The sequence below is a fragment of the Ostrea edulis genome, chromosome 4, assembly GCF_947568905.1.
Source record: "Ostrea edulis chromosome 4, xbOstEdul1.1, whole genome shotgun sequence".
Lineage (NCBI taxonomy): Eukaryota > Metazoa > Mollusca > Bivalvia > Ostreida > Ostreidae > Ostrea > Ostrea edulis.
In genome coordinates this window covers 38,460,341-38,478,167 of record NC_079167.1, presented here as the reverse complement: position 1 = coordinate 38,478,167, position 17,827 = coordinate 38,460,341, and the positions used below count along the sequence as shown (strand labels likewise).

Below are 17,827 nucleotides of genomic sequence, written 5' to 3'. Positions count from 1 at the left end.
CCGAACGAATTTCTATTCCATCCGAACAAATTGATAATTCCTCCGAACGAATTTCTATTCCATCCGAACAAATTGATTATTCGCCCGAACGGATTACTAATTCGTCCGAACAAATAACTAATTTGTCCGAACAAATTGCTAATTCGTCCGAACGAATTACTAATTCGTCCGAACAAATAACTTATTTGTCCGAAGAAATTGCTAATTTTTCCGAACGAATAGCTAATTCGTCCGAACAAATTGATAATTCGTCCGAATGAATTTCTTTTTCCTCCGAACAAATGGGTAAATCGTCCGAACGAATTGCTAATTCGTCCGAACGAATTACTAATTCGTCCGAACGAATATTTTTTTATTTGGCCTTTCTACGCCTCCGTAATGATATACTAAATTGTATTATAGAGAAAATATTTTAAAATCTTATACTCAAGAACAGCAGGGTCGTGATTAGTCACATCCCCAGGTAGTGTACATTCATACCCCCAAATCAATCCCCGAGGGTAGGTTGGGAGATAACAATTTTCATCATTCGGAAAAAAGAATCCGATATATACTCACAATTTCTGCATAACACTTACTTTCAAACAATCTCTTTTACTGATGAGTGATGACAAAATAATACCGTTTCCGGGTAATACATTTCCCTCCTTGTTTTGGGAGTAAAAACTTTATGACGCCATTTTCCCATTAATACCTTAATTTCAGTTCTGTTATATTGTTCTGAAACTATAAGCAAGTGAATTGGTTGTTAAGTATCATTAAAAGTGAAATTTCCAAATGAACGCTTTCTCTCTCTTCGTCTGTTGTCAGTTTTAATTCTTATCATAACGGGAGACGCAATTCGAAAACAGTGAAAGGATATCCATCAAATGTAATGGAACATTACTTTCCCAACTTAATACCTGTACATTTGCTGACTTAGGGGATCCACTCTTCGTAAATCGGGAAGCATCTACTGGGAAATGCATTATATGTCAGTACCTGCCGACAGTGCTGTGATTGGTCGTTATCTGCCGACAGTGCTGTGATTGGTCGTTATCTGCCGACAGTGCTGTGATTGGTCGTTATCTGCCGACAGTGCTGTGACTGGTGTACTCTTCATGTCCAAAATCTTAAACAGGGTAGTATCCTTAATCATTTTCTGATTCATTAAAACAGATGCTACATTGTAAGTATTTTCTCTAACTGACTGCAATCAAGACTTTGAAATGACGTTCTCCTCGGGTATTCCTTGTCTACAGGAATATTACTTTCAAGATATCGTGGTTTCAAGAAAATAGGCATGTTCGTGAGGATTCCATTACATTGTTTCAGGAAAATAGGCATGTTTACAGGAATTTGGTTCCGTGATTTCAGCAATATAGGCATGTTCGTGGGGATTTTATTTCATGGTTTTAGGAGAAAAGGCATGTATACGGGCACTTGCTTCCGTGTTTGACTTTTTGATTCTTATTGTACATGCAGGTTCAATTTCGCGGTCTACACCACGAGTGATTTTACCGTAATTAATTAAGCCATGTGTTGTTTATATGCAGTTCAGTATCATTGTCGTTTAATGACGACACATACCATATCCATGTGCGATTCTGCGGTGAAATAAACGCCCCGCATGCGGGGGGCCGGTGTTCGAATCCCGGCACGATAAAGAACTCAATGGCCGTAAGCGCCGAGCATAGGCCTTTTGAAGCCCTTCTTGGTGACGTCTCCATATAAGTGAAAAATTCTCGAGCGAGATGCTAAGCAAGATACAATAAATCAATCAATATTTCATGATGAAATGCTTTCGAGTTGGTCCTTTGATATAATAAAAACCACGCTACACATATACAGTTTTTGTGTGAATTTGGAATGTTTATGAAATAATAGCGGATGCCACAGTATTCCCTTATTACAACTCATCCTTTGGCCGCAAAATTGATAAATCTATGGCATTTATTTCATTAGTTTGGTCTTACATAGTAGGATTAGTGGCTCTATAATATTATTTCCTACCGGTGATTTGGATTTAGAGTGGGATTCCGCCGCATCATGGAAAGCTGATTCTAAACACTGTTAAAGGGAGGAATTCTGCTCTCGTTTACAGTTATGCAGTTGTACTGACCACCGTCCATAATAAATAGAAACAAATCGTCTATGCGTATGCCTGGAAAATTTATTCTTAAGTCAATGATTGGCATCATGTGACTTCCTCAACTTCGTACGATATACTGTAATAAAACAAAACAATAATTGTAAGCAGTGAATTGATACTGACAACACATATGATCATGTATAATAATAATTCAAACTATCCAAAAACTGAGTTCAATACAGAAAATTGCTGTATATAACACAGACTGCACCAAACAAATAGTACTCTGATATAAATTACAATAAATATAAAGAGCATCTGTATTGCACAACAAAACAGAGTTATTGCCCCAGAAGTTACAAAAAGTTTGAGTGCAACTACGTACACATGTGTTTACTCAGAGAACATGCTTTATACACTGTATCAATTCAATAATAATACACGTTTTCAAATAAATCTATGGAATGTGCTAATGTTCATCATTGTCTTACCGAATAAGTAGTTTCTCTAGAAAACAGCAGTTCAGTACAATGTCCAGTGAAACAGGAACATTCTTCGCAGCGAGCTCGTGCATACACAAAAAATATATGTGCCCTAAAAACTATGACGTAGCGCGCGGATAACGTGTACAAATTGGCGCAAAAATTTTAATGTCGAAATTGGCTGCTACAGCAGTAGAATGTTCCCCGTGGCCAGTTTTCGTCCTCCTTAAAACCTGCTCATTATATACTTTTTAAATACATATATTACTATGCTCATGCAGTATTTTAATCTCGCCCTTTTGTTTTCCCACAATAGAAAATCGAGGATATTTAATTTTGATTTTCCTGTCTCGTTTTATGTCTACTACCTAAAGACCTTGGTCACTACAGTTAAAATCTAGAAGATACAGGCGTTGTATTGGTGGACTGATAAGTCCAGACGACCAGTGTTATTTGACCGTTTAAGGTAATTTTAGCCATCAAATTTTAATTTTATTTTGCTTCCATTTGGGGGGTGGCGGCGGTGTTGTTACAAGAACATATTCTTGTTAAGGCATGCGACAACCTTCTTTGAGTATCCATTAGCGCATGAATTGCAAATGACAAGGCACAAGTACCTGTCAAGTCCATGCATCTTGCTTTCAGTGCGGCACATTTTGCATCAATTGTTGCATTGATTTTCAAACAATTTATTATTTAGCTTATACTCTTTGCTGCTTGTTGGCGTGCATTTTCCTTCCTCGTTATTTTCGGACAAAGATTTGAATCTGTTATCTTTGAGGAAATTTCTTTTACTGTTACTGTGACACAAGAATAGCAGGCAGTAGAACATTATTTTTTATACCTTACTGTCACAAGGGAATAAGCATAGAGTGTCATATAAACTTTTAAAACACATTGTAAAAAAAAAAAATACTAATGCAAGATAATAATAATTTTTTTTAAGGATTTTCCCCTAGAATGCGTAAGTGGACGCCTCCAATTTTAGTACAAAACTTTACCAAATGGGGTAGAGTATTTCTAGTTTTGAAACATTAAAAAATTCTACACCTATATTAATTGGAACACCGTTATAGGAATAATGCTTTTATTGTTTGGTCAGTATGTATCCAATATGATTGCTCCACCGCTTACCAAACACGGGCCTACAACGTTTTATCATAAGATTCCAAAATAAGAGGAGTTAACCAAAAGTCTTATGTTTATGGAAAGATGTAGCTGTGTGTTGGATTGATCACATGCTTTTAAATGTATCTCATTTTTTCTTTGTCGCCTTTGGTATGTTCAGGAATTCGTATTTGCCCTTTTCTTCATTTTTCTCTTTATTATAGGACCTATTTGAAAGGATAGAAAAAATCTTAACTCGTTATAACGAGTTAATTATCTCCTTATAACGAGTTAGTATCTCTTTATAACGAGTTAGTATCTCGTTATAACGAGTTAATTATCTCGTTATAACGAGTTAGTATATTGTTATAGCGAGTTAATTATTTCGTTATAACGCAGTGTCAACCCGTTATAACGAGTTAAGATATTTTTTTACTCTTTCGAAGATGAGCCTAGCCGTCTTTCGTATGAAACTGATGAAAATAATGTCAAATTAAAAATAAATATAAAGAGAAAAGATTCGGTGAAAGTACAATCTAATTAAAATCAGACTGCTTAGATCCGCGCCGTATATTCTGCGTAGCGATTGTAAGCGTATCATAGGATCTGATTTGGGTGAATGTAAATATTCAGTTATATTATAGCACAATTATTGATATTGTTTGGTAAATATCATTATTTTGTTACCCTTGAAGTACAATTCAAGTAGTAAAATTATCGTATTGACCTTAAAAGTGCCTTTGATTATACAGCGTCATTGCTTATGATGCAACTTCTAAACCTTGTGAAATAAACATGCCATCTCGAATTTGTCGGAAATTTACATCCTTGTAGCTACAAGAAGTACTCACCATATCGAAAGATGGGAAATTAGAATAATTTTATTGTGACAAAGCCCCTGAGAATTGCTGTCTGAGAAAATTGTTGTCAATGTGAAAGACATACTTATTTTGCTGATGGAATAGAACTGATCTTATCAACGAGAAGCAAACAGGATTTAATGGTTGATTTATTATTGATAATATGCTTTCATTTCATTTTTTTTCAGCTTTTCTATTGAACAGCAAAAAGAAACTGTAATGTGCTTTCACAAATTCTGAGCGAACCAATGATACCGTTTGCGGACGGTATTGACTATTCTTTTCTCTAAAAAAAAAAGAAGTACGAGTTGAAAGTCATGCTTATTCAACCGTCATTCATTATCACGTTTGTCTACACGCGTAACGTAATCGCCGGCTATGTTATAAAACGTGAAGTAGCAATTATACGGATAGCAATATGGTAAACCTTGTCAAAACAATGGATTTGTGAATTTTTTTGTTTTGAGACGTTCCTTATGATTTTCTCATTCGTGATGTAGTCGCCTGTTGTTTAAAATGTAATCATGATTCTTATGATTTTACTATACTTTCTGGACATACTGTTTGACTTGTTCTCGGAAAGGTGAAGATAACGAACAGTGATAAATCTCACAACTCCTACAAGCAATACAAAATAGAGAGTTGGGTAAACACAGACCCCTGGACCTTGGGTAATAACGTCCTTGACAAAGTTAAACTGTTATTATGTTTGTTACTGGCCGTCTCAAGAAATATATGGTGTTGATCAAGACAGAAGAAATACATAAGACCAAAGACGGCTCGGGTCGGCTTCTCTGTTGATGGACTTGGTCAACCAGATGATATACAGCCCAGTACAAACCTAAGACTGTTTATTTCATTGTTTTATCATCAGACTACCCATGATGTACGGTGTTGTAAGCGTTGGAGACTATATCTAAATACAGCAAAAGTAAAAATTCTTCTCAAGTTTAATATGTAGAAATTTACATACAACTGTGCAGTCATTGAAAAATGTCAATGAGTTTAGTTTGGATAAGTTCCATCAAGAAATGCGAAGTTCTATATCTTAAAATGGCTGTTTCACGTACTTTAATTGAGCAACAGCTGTCAGAATGTCAGATTTGTCTACCTATGTAATTGTTCATATCTCAATATTTACATTTCCAATGTTTTTGCCTTTGATATCTTTACTGGTGCTGGGGATGATCAGATTAACATATCTTTGGTCTTTACTGTTCGCTATCTTTTTGCTTGTCAATGTTCTGTTTTGTATTCATGAGATAACCTGATGTGTTCAAATCACAAGACTTGAACACATCAGTACTGATTTTCCCTACCTATAAATAATTTTACATAATACTGATCAGTGTTTATCTCATGCATACAAAACAGAACCAGTTCATACAATTAGAGTTCATAAACCATTAAGCATACACATGTACTGCGCATTCCTTAATAGTTTGGGAACTCTTATTGTATGAACTTATAATTTCGTCATCTGTTATATTTAATCAATGTCATTCCCAATCAGATTGTCTTGTTTTAAATCATTTAAAGCAAAAACAAGCTTCGATGAATGCTTTAAATCATTTAAAGCAAAAACAAGCTTCGATGAACTGTTTCAGTTAAGAAAATCAGGATAAGACATAAATTGTAATTCCTCATAAAACGCATTGTAGTTGTAGAACTGCGCGTATAAATCTTGACAAATGTAGTACGCTGGAATTTCTGACACAAATGAAAGTAGAATGTGCGTATAAGTATCGCGCTGCATGAAGTAAAACGTCGCAGTTCATGTCCTCCTGTACGTTGAAAAGGGAACTATATTTCTTAATTGCACATATATGAAATTCGGAGTGAAGAAAATAGAGATATTAAAAATAAGATCTTATTCTTATTCCAGTACATAGAACTGTGCAAATTCTGGCGAACCTATGAAACATCCTTGGCCACTAAAGATTGACATAAGAATAATAATACACTGGTCAGAAGTGTTGAAAGTCCATGACATCAAATTGACGCATGTGACTTAATCGTCATTCATCAGCGTTGACTTTCAATCACTCACAACTGATATGCGTTGAAAATATTTACGGATAACCAGGGTGTTAAGAACTTGATTGAATAATTCTACGCCTTAAGATAACAACAACATAAATCCTGTGGGGATCCGGGTTAGAATAAGTCCTCAGAACCCCTTGCTTGTCGTAAGAGGCGACTATATGGGACGGTCCTTCGGATGAGACCGCAAAAACCGAGGTTCCGTGTCACAGCAGGTGTGGCACGATAAAGACCCCTCCCTACTCAAAGGCCATAAGCGCCGAGCATATGTCTAAATTTTGTAGTCCTTCATCGGCAATGGTGACGTCTCCATATGAGTGAAATATTCTCGAGAGGGACGTTAAACAATATTCAATCAACAACATAGAAAATGTAGAAATATTCTTCAACGTGTTTGATCGATACAGAATTTATTCAAGATAGTTACCTTTGAAAATTTACAACCCAATGTCTTTAGAAATGTATCTACATGTACAAATACAAAATATCTTACAATTCAGTGATGACAAGTTGAAATGTAAATATGGATTCTTCTTAAAACGTTTGATATCCCCGTATTCGGGACAACTAGAGAAATACCTGAACTGCGCTATCCAGCAAATATAGCTCATCGGTCAAACAGAAGAGTTAGCAGCCATCTTCCTCACTCCGGAAAGTAACAACACATTTTCAAGACCATTAGAACGCACCATTGACAAACACCGGACAAACTTTGATCAAAAAAGCTCATGGATGTATGTGGCTCACGCAAGCAAACGCGGATAACTAACCTTAATGAGAGGCAAGAGAAATTGAATTGTTGCTAAACAAAATTATATTTGAATGTTCATGTATGAATAAGTACACTTGGTCTAAAAATTGTCAAAATCATACCTTACAATAGTTTGAAAACATTCCAAAGTAGGGAAAATATTCGAATGTACAGAGTTGCAGAAGAAAACCACCGGGATATTTTCAACTACATGTATATAAGTCATTTTATGAAGGAATCCTTTATTTAATCGACATATAGAAATTAGTCGTCCATTTAATTATTTGGGATAACAGTAATATATCGAAAATGTTTCATAATTTTTATTTAATGCGATTTATTAATAATAACAAAAATTAGCAGTCTGTATTCATTTGTAAAATTTATGAAATGTGCATTCAAAATTTCAAGTATATACAGGATTTAAATTCCCCTTATATACAACAGAAACAAATATATGTGTATACAGGGTTTAAGTCCCCCGTATCTTCAACAGAAACAAATACATACAGGGTTTAAGTTCCCCTTATATACAACAGAAACAAATATATACAGGGTTTAAGTGGTCTTTATATACATTAGAAACAAATATATGCAAGGTTTAAGTTCCCTTATTAAAACAGAAACAAATATATACAGGGTTTAAATTCCCCTTATATACAACAGAAACAAATATATACAAGGTTAAAGTTCCCCTTATATACAACAGAAACAAATATATACAGGGTTTAAGTCCCCCTTATATACAACAGAAACAAATATATACAGGGTTTACGTGCTCTTTATATACAATAGAAACAAATATATACAAGGTTTAAGTTCCCTTATTACAACAGAAACAAATATATACAAGGTTTAAGTTCCCTTATATACAACAGAAACAAATATATACAAGGTTTAAGTTCCTTATATACAACAGAAACAAATATATACAGGGTTTAAGTCCCCCTTATATACAACAGAAACAAATATATATAAGGTTTAAGTTACCCTTAAATACAACAGAAACAAATATACACAGGGTTTAAGTCCCCCTTATATACAACAGAAACAAATATATACAGGGTTTAAGTCCCCCTTATATACAACAGAAACAAATATATACAAGGTTTAAGTTCGCCTTATATACAGCAGAAACAAATATATACAGGGTTTAAGTCACCTTATATACAACAGAAACAAATATATACAAGGTTGAAGTTCCCCTTATAAACAAAAGAAACAAATATATACAGGGTTGAAGTTCCCCTTATATACAAAAGAAACAAATATATACAGGGTTTGAGTTCCCCGTATATACAACAGAAACAAATATATACAAAGTTTAAGTTCCCCTTATATACAACAGAAACAAATATATACAGGGTTCAAGTCCCCCTTATATACAATAAAAGATAAAGAAATTAAATGAATAGTAATTGATGGGGAAGAATATAAAATTTCACAATACGCAGATGATACGTCTTTAATGTGTGATGGCTCACCTACATCTCTAGATGCGATATCCCTGTGAGATCGAAATAAAAGACACCACAAAGTCGTCCACTTCTGCTTCATACTTAGATATTTTATTGAAAGTAGATATTAACAGCAAACTGACAACTCAACTGTATGACAAACGGGATGATTTCAGCTTCTCCATCGTCAGCTTCCCATATTTATGTAGCAATATTCCATTATCACCTGCATATGGTGTTTATATCTCTCAACTGATTCGATACGCAAGAGCTTGTTCTGCGTATAGTCAATTTTAAATCGAGACAAGCTACTGACAAACAAGTTGATGGTAGAGGGGTTTCAACAGTTTCGATTGAAGTCAGCATTTCGCAAATTCTGTGGTCGTTATAACGATCTAGTTCGTCAATACAACTTATCATTGGGTCAAATGCTGTCTGACATGTTTCATACCGATTGTTAGGCCGTTCTTGGCACACTGATTTTGACTACGGATATATCCGTTTGCCTGATCAATGTATAGGGCTCTCGGCGGGTGGGACCGGTCGAAAGGGGATGTTTACTCCTCCTAGGCACCTGATCCCACCTCTGGTGTGTCCAGGGGTCCGTGTTTGCCCAACTATCTATTTTGTATTGCTTGTAGGAATTATGAGATTGATCACTGTTCGTTATCTTCACCTTTCATATTAAGAGTTCTAGATAGATACGCACAAATGTCAGGGTTAAAATTCAATGTAAGTAAAACCAAGTTGATTTGGATAGGTAGTCAAAAGTTTTCAAGAGATGTTGATCATCACTCAAGATGGAAATTTGAATGGAACCAAACCTCATTTGAACTCCTGGGAATAAAATTCTCTATAAACCTTGACGAAATGATAAATATGAATTACAACAAAAAGCTAGAAAACATACACAAAATACTTTTTCAATGGAAGTCAAGAAAATTAACCCCAATTGACAAAATTGCTGTCTTCAAAACACTAATTGTGCTAAAAATGAACCATTTGATATTAACTCTACAAAACCCTTCTGGTGAATTTATTAAGAAATTTGGGGAAAAAACTATTTGAATTTCTCTGGGATGGTATAAAAGAAAAAATAAAATGGAACACAATTATACAAGATTACAAAGATGGTGGTTTAAAAATGATAGATTACACCAAATTTATCATTGCACTTAAATCTAGTTGGATCAGAAGATTAATCACAGCTCATAATTCTAAATGGAAAATGTTGTTTGAAACAGAGTATGGAATTTCCATTTCAGGCGTTCTGAACTTTGGCTCAAATTACTTAAGAGTTGTTAAAACATAAAACAAGTATCAAATTTTGGATTGATACTCTGCAAAGCTGGATTGATATAAGTAATGCAGACAAAAATAATCGTCAAAATATTGCATGTGATCATTTGTGGTATAAACCAGATCTAAAAATTGATGAATTACAAATACCCTGTAAAGAGTTCTCGAAGGATAATATAATACACATTGGTGACCTATGTAATATGGACAATTCATTTATGTCATTTACAGAATTTAAAGAGATGTCTACAGGAAAAGTAAACTTCCTCCAGTTTTCAGGTCTTGTTACAGCAATAAAGAAATATATACAACAAAACAATAAGATTATTGTAAAAGATTACAATATCAGATATCCCTCTACTATTGAATTAATATTCAAATCTAAGAAAGGTTGCAAAGCTATGTATAATGTCCATATCTCAAAGGAAAAAAATACAACATCTGAAAAGAAATGGATTGAAAATGGTATCAACTTTAGCAGAAAAGAATGGGATACTATTTATATGCTTCCTTTTAAAACAACTGCAGAAACAAAATTGCAGTGGTTTCAATTCCAAATTCTTCACAGATTATCTGCTACAAACTACTACCTGAATAGATGTGGTATCAAAGACTTGACGCTATGCTCTTACTGCAATCAATTGCCAGAGACATTTGATCATTTGTTTACAGAATGTTTTTAATAAAAGATGTTTGGTTTGAGGTTGAAAGTTGGTTAAAGTTTACATTAGATATTGATATAAACACAAGCAGAAATTCAATTTTGTTTGGTAAATTGAATAATGTTAGATTACACCGTCTGGAAAATCTTATAATTCTAATACTTAAATACTATATTTATACAAACAATTTCACCTCTTCAAAAAGGTTGAGCTTTGAGACCCTAAAATAGAATGTAATTAGTCGATTATATGTTGAAAAATTTATTTTACTGAAAAATTTAAGTACAATGAATTTAACAAATGTTTGAAAAATGTCTTACAAAAACTTGAACATTCATCATAAGCTATGAAAAGCCCTGTTTCTCTCTATGTGTTGCATCTCTTTACATGTGTACATGTCTGTATGTACGTGTGTGTGTGTGTATGTATGTGTATATATGTATCTATATGTTATTGTTTGCTTTTGTAAAAATATTGTGAATATGAAGGTTAATTTAAAAAAATATTTTTTTGAAAAAGTCCCCCTTATATACATCAGAAACAAATATATACAGGGTTTAAGTTCCCCTACATACAACGGAAACAAATATATACAGGGTTTAAGTGTCCCTTATATACAGCAGAAACAAATATATACAGGGTTTAAGTCCCCCTTATATACAACAGAAACAGGGTTTAAGTGCCCCATGTATACAGCAGAAACAAATCACAGGGTTTAAGTCCTCCTTATATACAACAGAAACAAATTTATTATACTTCAGTATGAGAATGCCATGCAACGCGTAGTCTGATTGGTCTAGACGGTCACGTGCAAGGGAGGACAAAACTTCTTATCACGCCTCAGACAAAATTGTTGAAATCTAATTGGTCAGATCTTGGTCACATGACACCGTGAAAAAAACCGTATCATGCGAGTAAAATCCGTATTGGGCGAGTAATTTTATTTATCGTCGGGTTCGACTTGCAGCCGTGTCAAAAGGAAAGACATTTGACTAAATTGTATGATATAGACCCCCAAATATGCAGTTAGAGGTCTTCGACGTGATAAATTCGTAACACAGTTAGTTAGTGACCTGATACGGAAAAATACATGGTGTGAAAAGAAAACCCGTATCGGACTCGGCTTCGCCTCGCCCGATACGGGTTTTCTTTTCACACCATGTATTTTTCCGTATCAGGTCACTAACTAACTGTGTAACTAATAATGTCTCCCTCTCAAACATCATATTTACCACTTGGGCAGCCTCGTGCATTTTTCATAAATTTAACGTAAAGGTAGACGAAGTGTATTGTGACGTCACAATAAGTTCGAGTCATTGTACTTTCAGAGTTCGTAAGGCACAAAATATGCAGGTCTCTGATACACAGTTAAATCGCCTGGTTTTGGTTTATACAAAAACATGCAAGTAAATCAACATTCATGGAGAATGGAAATACGAAAACTGATTATCATATCACTCTATTTCGTTTTGTTGTTGTTGTTTGTTTTTGTTTTTTTTATCTTTTATACGTTGACGGCGCGATGTTACCGTTAGGGCAATCTCAGCTACATACAATGTATAGATGAGCGGACTCCAATTTCAAAAGCACTTTTGTAGTTTTGCTTTGTTTCGGTATAATAAACAATTTATTGCATGAATGTTCGGGAGATATGAAGATTTATTCACCCAAGAAAAATCATATTCCCCTCGGGCGTTGCCCTCGGGGAATATGATTTTTCTTGGGTGAATAAATCTTCATATCTCCCTCACTATCATGCAATAAATGTATAATATACAGGGTTTAAGTTCCCCTTATATACAGCAGAAACAAATCACAGGGTTTAAGTTCCACTTACAACAGAAACAAATCAAATTTGTTCAGAATCGTGCCCGGGTATTGTGAGTGCATGTTTTCAACTCACCTTTCTGAACTAATTTCAGACAATGTCGTGTGTATCAGTGCTTAATGATTTGTTAGTTCTCAATCAATTAAGAAACTTGATCACTTTCAATATCATTTACCGAAAACGGCATGAAAACCAGTCGAAAATAATCATGTAGTAGTTATTTTGAGTTACTGTAGGTCATTCTCGTGAATACTAGTACTTATATTAATTATGATCCTCTAATGGTCACTATGGCAATGATGTAAATCTAATTGCAAGAACTTTAACCTTTTGGGTTTTTTTATATTGCTTAGAAATATTTACTTAATCAAGAAATTAAATTACGTGGATACACGTACACAATAATTACTATGTCTATCACTGAAGATCATCATACAACATGTATATTTCAAGTGTGTCAAATTTAAAGTGGAAACACAACAATCTCTCAATCTTATTTCAATGTAGTAAGAAATCTTTGGACCAAATCTGGGGGCTGTGCTAAATACAATAATACATGTACCTCGAAACAAGTATTTATGTATTTAATTCACCGATGTTTTGTCAGGAAAAGCTTTTGTTGTTTCTTTGTAATGTATTTTTCGATATAAGCTCTGTGACCTTTCAACCTGATGTAAATACTTATACCTATGGGGAAAAAGTTGTAACGCAAATATAAATAAAAAGGATAAATGTCGAGTTTATTCATATCGTTCTTGGTACACTGATTGTGACTACGGATAACTCCGTTTACCTGATCAAGATATAGGGCTCACGGCGGGTGTGACCGGTCGACAGAGGATGCTTACTCCTCCTAGGCACCTGATTCCACCTCTGGTATATCCAGGGGTCAGTGTTTGTCCAACTCTATATTTTGTATTGCTTGTAGGAGTTATGAGATTTATCACTGTTCGTTATCTTCACCTTTATAGGAGCTATGAGATTGATAACTGTTCGTTATCTTCACCTTTATTGGAGTTATGAGATTGATCACTGTTCGTTATCTTCACCTTTCATCATGGATATAGAATTACCTCCATTGTTTACATATCCATAATACAAACCACCTAAGCATTTATTCCTTTGATATTAACATTTCCAATGTCTTTGTCTTCGATTTCTTTACCAGTTGAAATGATGGCCATTTCCTCATGAATCTGAACAATGTACTTATGAGTCTTGACAAATGTAGTACGACTATTTTAACGGCAGGTAAGTTCTACATAAATGAAAGTAAAATGTAAATATAATATATATAATCAATAAATTTCATTTTTTTTAAAAGTACATGAAGGTATGAACTGCAATGCTTCACGCTGATGCGCTTCATGAAGTATGCTGGCGTAAAGCACCAGTTTAGTTCATGCCCTCGTGTATTTTTCGAACTTGAAGTTTATTTTTTAAATAATTTTTTTTTCGAAACTGCATGTACCTTAATTGTGAAATCAAATTATCATTTAAACTACACTGTACACTTATGGTAAATTTTCATAATGAATATTTCGGACTATCTATGTGGTTCACCAAAACAATTACATGTAGATAATATATCATCATCTAGATTTCATAGCAGCCAAAACAACCAGCAAGGCTACCTCGATATAAAAATCAGCATGACCGATTCTCACCTTGGTAATTGACTGTGCCTTATAGTAGTGCCTTGTCTTGTGGACCATTACAAAAAGTGTCATTCTGACATTGATCAGCCAATCAGAATACATGACAGCCATCTCATTTCCGATCATTCCAGAAAGTATCAATATTTTCTTGAATATAAGAGATGTTTTATTACGTTCTTCATTGTTCGTGCCTTGGCCGCATCCGACATAAGACGCAAAAATAGGTAGTGATTGACACTGATTGCTCCTTCGCCAAACGTTCAGCATTTATAGAAGGGAGGGTCATGGTTCTTTCGGGTGAGACCTTAGAAACCAAGATCCCTTGTACAAGCAGGCGTTGGCATGACAAAGAAAACCCTCACTGCTACAGTCCTGAGCGCCATGCATAGGCCTAAATTTGTGATACTTCACCGACAGCTAGTGACATCTAAATGAGTGTATAATTTTCGATGGGACATGAAACAAACACATACAACCAAATATCAAAATTAATATGCCTTTTCATAAATCAAAATGTTTGCCATGTCATAAAGAATGCAATACACCAACCAAATGGCTCAAATCTGGTTTAGGCGAATTGGATTAATTCGAACAATGCAAAAGTTCTAAAGAAATATAACAGATTTACTATATGCTTCAAGAGGGAAATAATGCTTGAAACCTTTTCATTGAACATCAATAGGGGGTCTGCCAGACATGATATCTCAATTAAAGCAACAATTGAGCTTATTGTAAGATGTACGATGTAAATTGTTATTTTCAACTTTCATTTTCAGTAATTATCCCATTTTTGCTTCAGTTAACATTAATGTCCTGCTTGTAGAAAAACACCTCTGGTATTTCCTTCGTTAATGTTGAAAGAAAAGATTTCAAGCATTATTTGTATCTTAAAGCATTTAGAAAAATCGTCTATTTTCTGGAAATGTGAGCATTATAGTGATATAATTAGAATCACGTCAATTGACAGATGTTTTTCTGTTCACGGAAATGAAGAAACATATTTCCTTGTATATTAAGATACTGACGTATTGTAAAGGGTTGGAAACTGGGCCAAAATATGTGGAAGAAATCCAACCAATTTAACTTCAGCGGAATCTTAAAAGACTTACGGTGGAAAACAAACAGTCAGATAGACATGCATGGCTGGTACAGACTTAACTCACTAACGTCTGTGGTTCACGTGAGCGAAAAGTTCACACTTTGCCAAAAATCCAAAAGAAAACAATGCTTCTACTTTGTACTTTAGACTTGAGGAAGAAGCTGCACTGTGCGTGTAAGTGACGTAAACAGTATAGTGTTAAAGAGGAAACATTTCAAATTACAACATGCACAAGTAAAAAAAGAATCTAATTTTTTAGAATCGTGTCAAGAACTCTGCATGATATGGAATCTATTTAGCTCCAAAAATTGACAGCGTACTTTTGATTCAAAATTCTAAGTGTGTTTTGAACAAGAATCCCTATGCAGCTCTGTTATCATTCTCAATTACATGAAAATAACATATTCGGAATTGTGACATCGTGAAGGTGACAATCGCGTCATTTTCTGTATACCGACATCATTAGCTATTTCCAACAATTTTACTTTTAGAAAACATTGAGCACAGACTTAGTTTTGCCATAGATTTAATATATTTTCAGCACATTTATCGATGACAGATAAAATGGATTCGTCCAAAGCTGCTCTCTATATCTTTTCTGAAAGAAACATGTTCGCAAAAATTAGTTCTTAAACTTTCTTTTAAAGCTACATGTATTATGCTGTATTCGTTGGACATTACCGTAGGAATAAAAACATGTGTTTTATATCAAACTATATAAGTGATACATTTTTTTGCGAATTGTGCAATTCAACTCAATCAGATTAAAAAGTAATCAAGCAAATTTCCTATTTAATCATATATTATCCGAGTCGGATAGTGAACGTCCCATTTCGAAATATTCATCACGTGACGTTGCAAGCGGAACAATTACATGGTGACGTGAAAGCGTGGACTGTTGGCGGGACACATTCAGAGATAAATGACAGTCATACGAAAAACAGGATAGAAAGAACAATTGTGAGCAATGGAAGGGGAGTTAAATTTCATGTTTAACATGAAATAAGTATAGTTTGACTACAAACTGTAAACGAAATCTTCATCTCCCATGATGTTTCTAGTAATGTTTTTCTCGCATGCTTGTGCACATTCACCAAAAACGTCATTCCTTCATAGATATACATTAGAAAATCACTGTTTTCTACTCGTACTTTGAATAGACCAGTACTCCTTTAATACAATTTTTCATAGTTTATCATACTGACAAAATACACGGTCCGGATTTTAACATCGAACTCAATACTGTTTAATACGGCATATATACATGTACATTTAAGTTTTAAAATTTTGAGTTTCAGAGGGGTAAAAACTTAAAAGTGGCTCTCATTATATATAGTCCGTGTTGTTTGTAAAAGAGGTTACAGATTTGACAAAGATAACAGTGCATTACGGGGTTATGTTAAAATTCATTGAGATATTTCATTTGATATGATTACTTTCAAATGTTTAATATTAATAAAAACAAATATTATTGTACAAATCCTTAAATAAAACCAATGATATTAAATTTTGTAGTTCATGCTTTTAAATGGGGGCTTTATCCTCATTTATAACAGTGAGAAAAATGTATTGAAAGTTTATTAAGAATGAGTCTAAACAAGATAGAAAAAAAATCCCACATGTTTTGACATGTAAACAGTGCATAATTTTAAAAAACGTGAAATAAAAAGCACAAAACATTTAGGTCTTTGAGCAGGGAGGAATCGTGCCACACCTGCTGCGACACGGGGCCTCGGTTTTCGCGGTCTCATCCGAAGGACCGCCTCATTTAGTCGCAAGCAAGGGGAATACTAAGGACCCATTCTAACCCAGATCCCTACGGGACTGGGGTAATTCGGATATGACCTTAGAAACCAAGGTCCCGTGTCACGACAGGCGTTGACACGTTATACAATGTAGAATCCTCACTGCTAACCATAGGTCTAAATTTCTGGTACCTCACCAACAACTGGTGACATCTCAAAATGAGTTTAAAATTCTCGACGGGGCGTAAAACAAACAATCGCCACGCAATAAGTCCATCTCTGACTGATTCGTGCATTTTTCTAATAATTTGTTAAATTTGTAATTTTATCAACATCTGCATGTATATACATATATACATGTAAGAGGTCATTTGGCAATACACATCTCAGCTGACGTAAAGTCTATACAGGTATTTATATATATATATATATATATATATATATATATATATATATATATATATAACACGAATCGGATTTCAGCTCCGTTATATAGATCAATATCTTTCGCCTAAATAATTCAATTTTGACAATTGTTCCCTCCCCCTTTTTATTTCAATGAAGAAATTCGATGCATCATGGGAGCGCACGAAGTGTTAAATTCATTCCACATCGTTAGATGATGCATTGTCAACTGGACCTCTTTGATAAAACATTATATGCAGATACATGAAATGCGATTTTTTTTCAATAAAGAAAATCGATGTACCAGAGGGACACACGAAGTGTTAAATTTTATCCGTAATTGGCTATTGGACCTCTATG

At 34.3% G+C, this 17,827-nt stretch overlaps 1 long non-coding RNA gene across 1 annotated transcript; it reads right to left on the bottom strand.

Moving 5' to 3' along the window:
* Positions 1-1,913: 1,913 nt before the first annotated feature.
* LOC130054105 (uncharacterized) lies at positions 1,914-2,667 on the bottom strand. Its single transcript, XR_008802375.1, has 2 exons — positions 2,563-2,667; positions 1,914-2,207 (listed from the first exon to the last, which is right to left on the bottom strand). It is a non-coding gene; the product is annotated as an uncharacterized LOC130054105 (long non-coding RNA).
* Between the last annotated feature and the right edge of the window lie 15,160 nt (positions 2,668-17,827).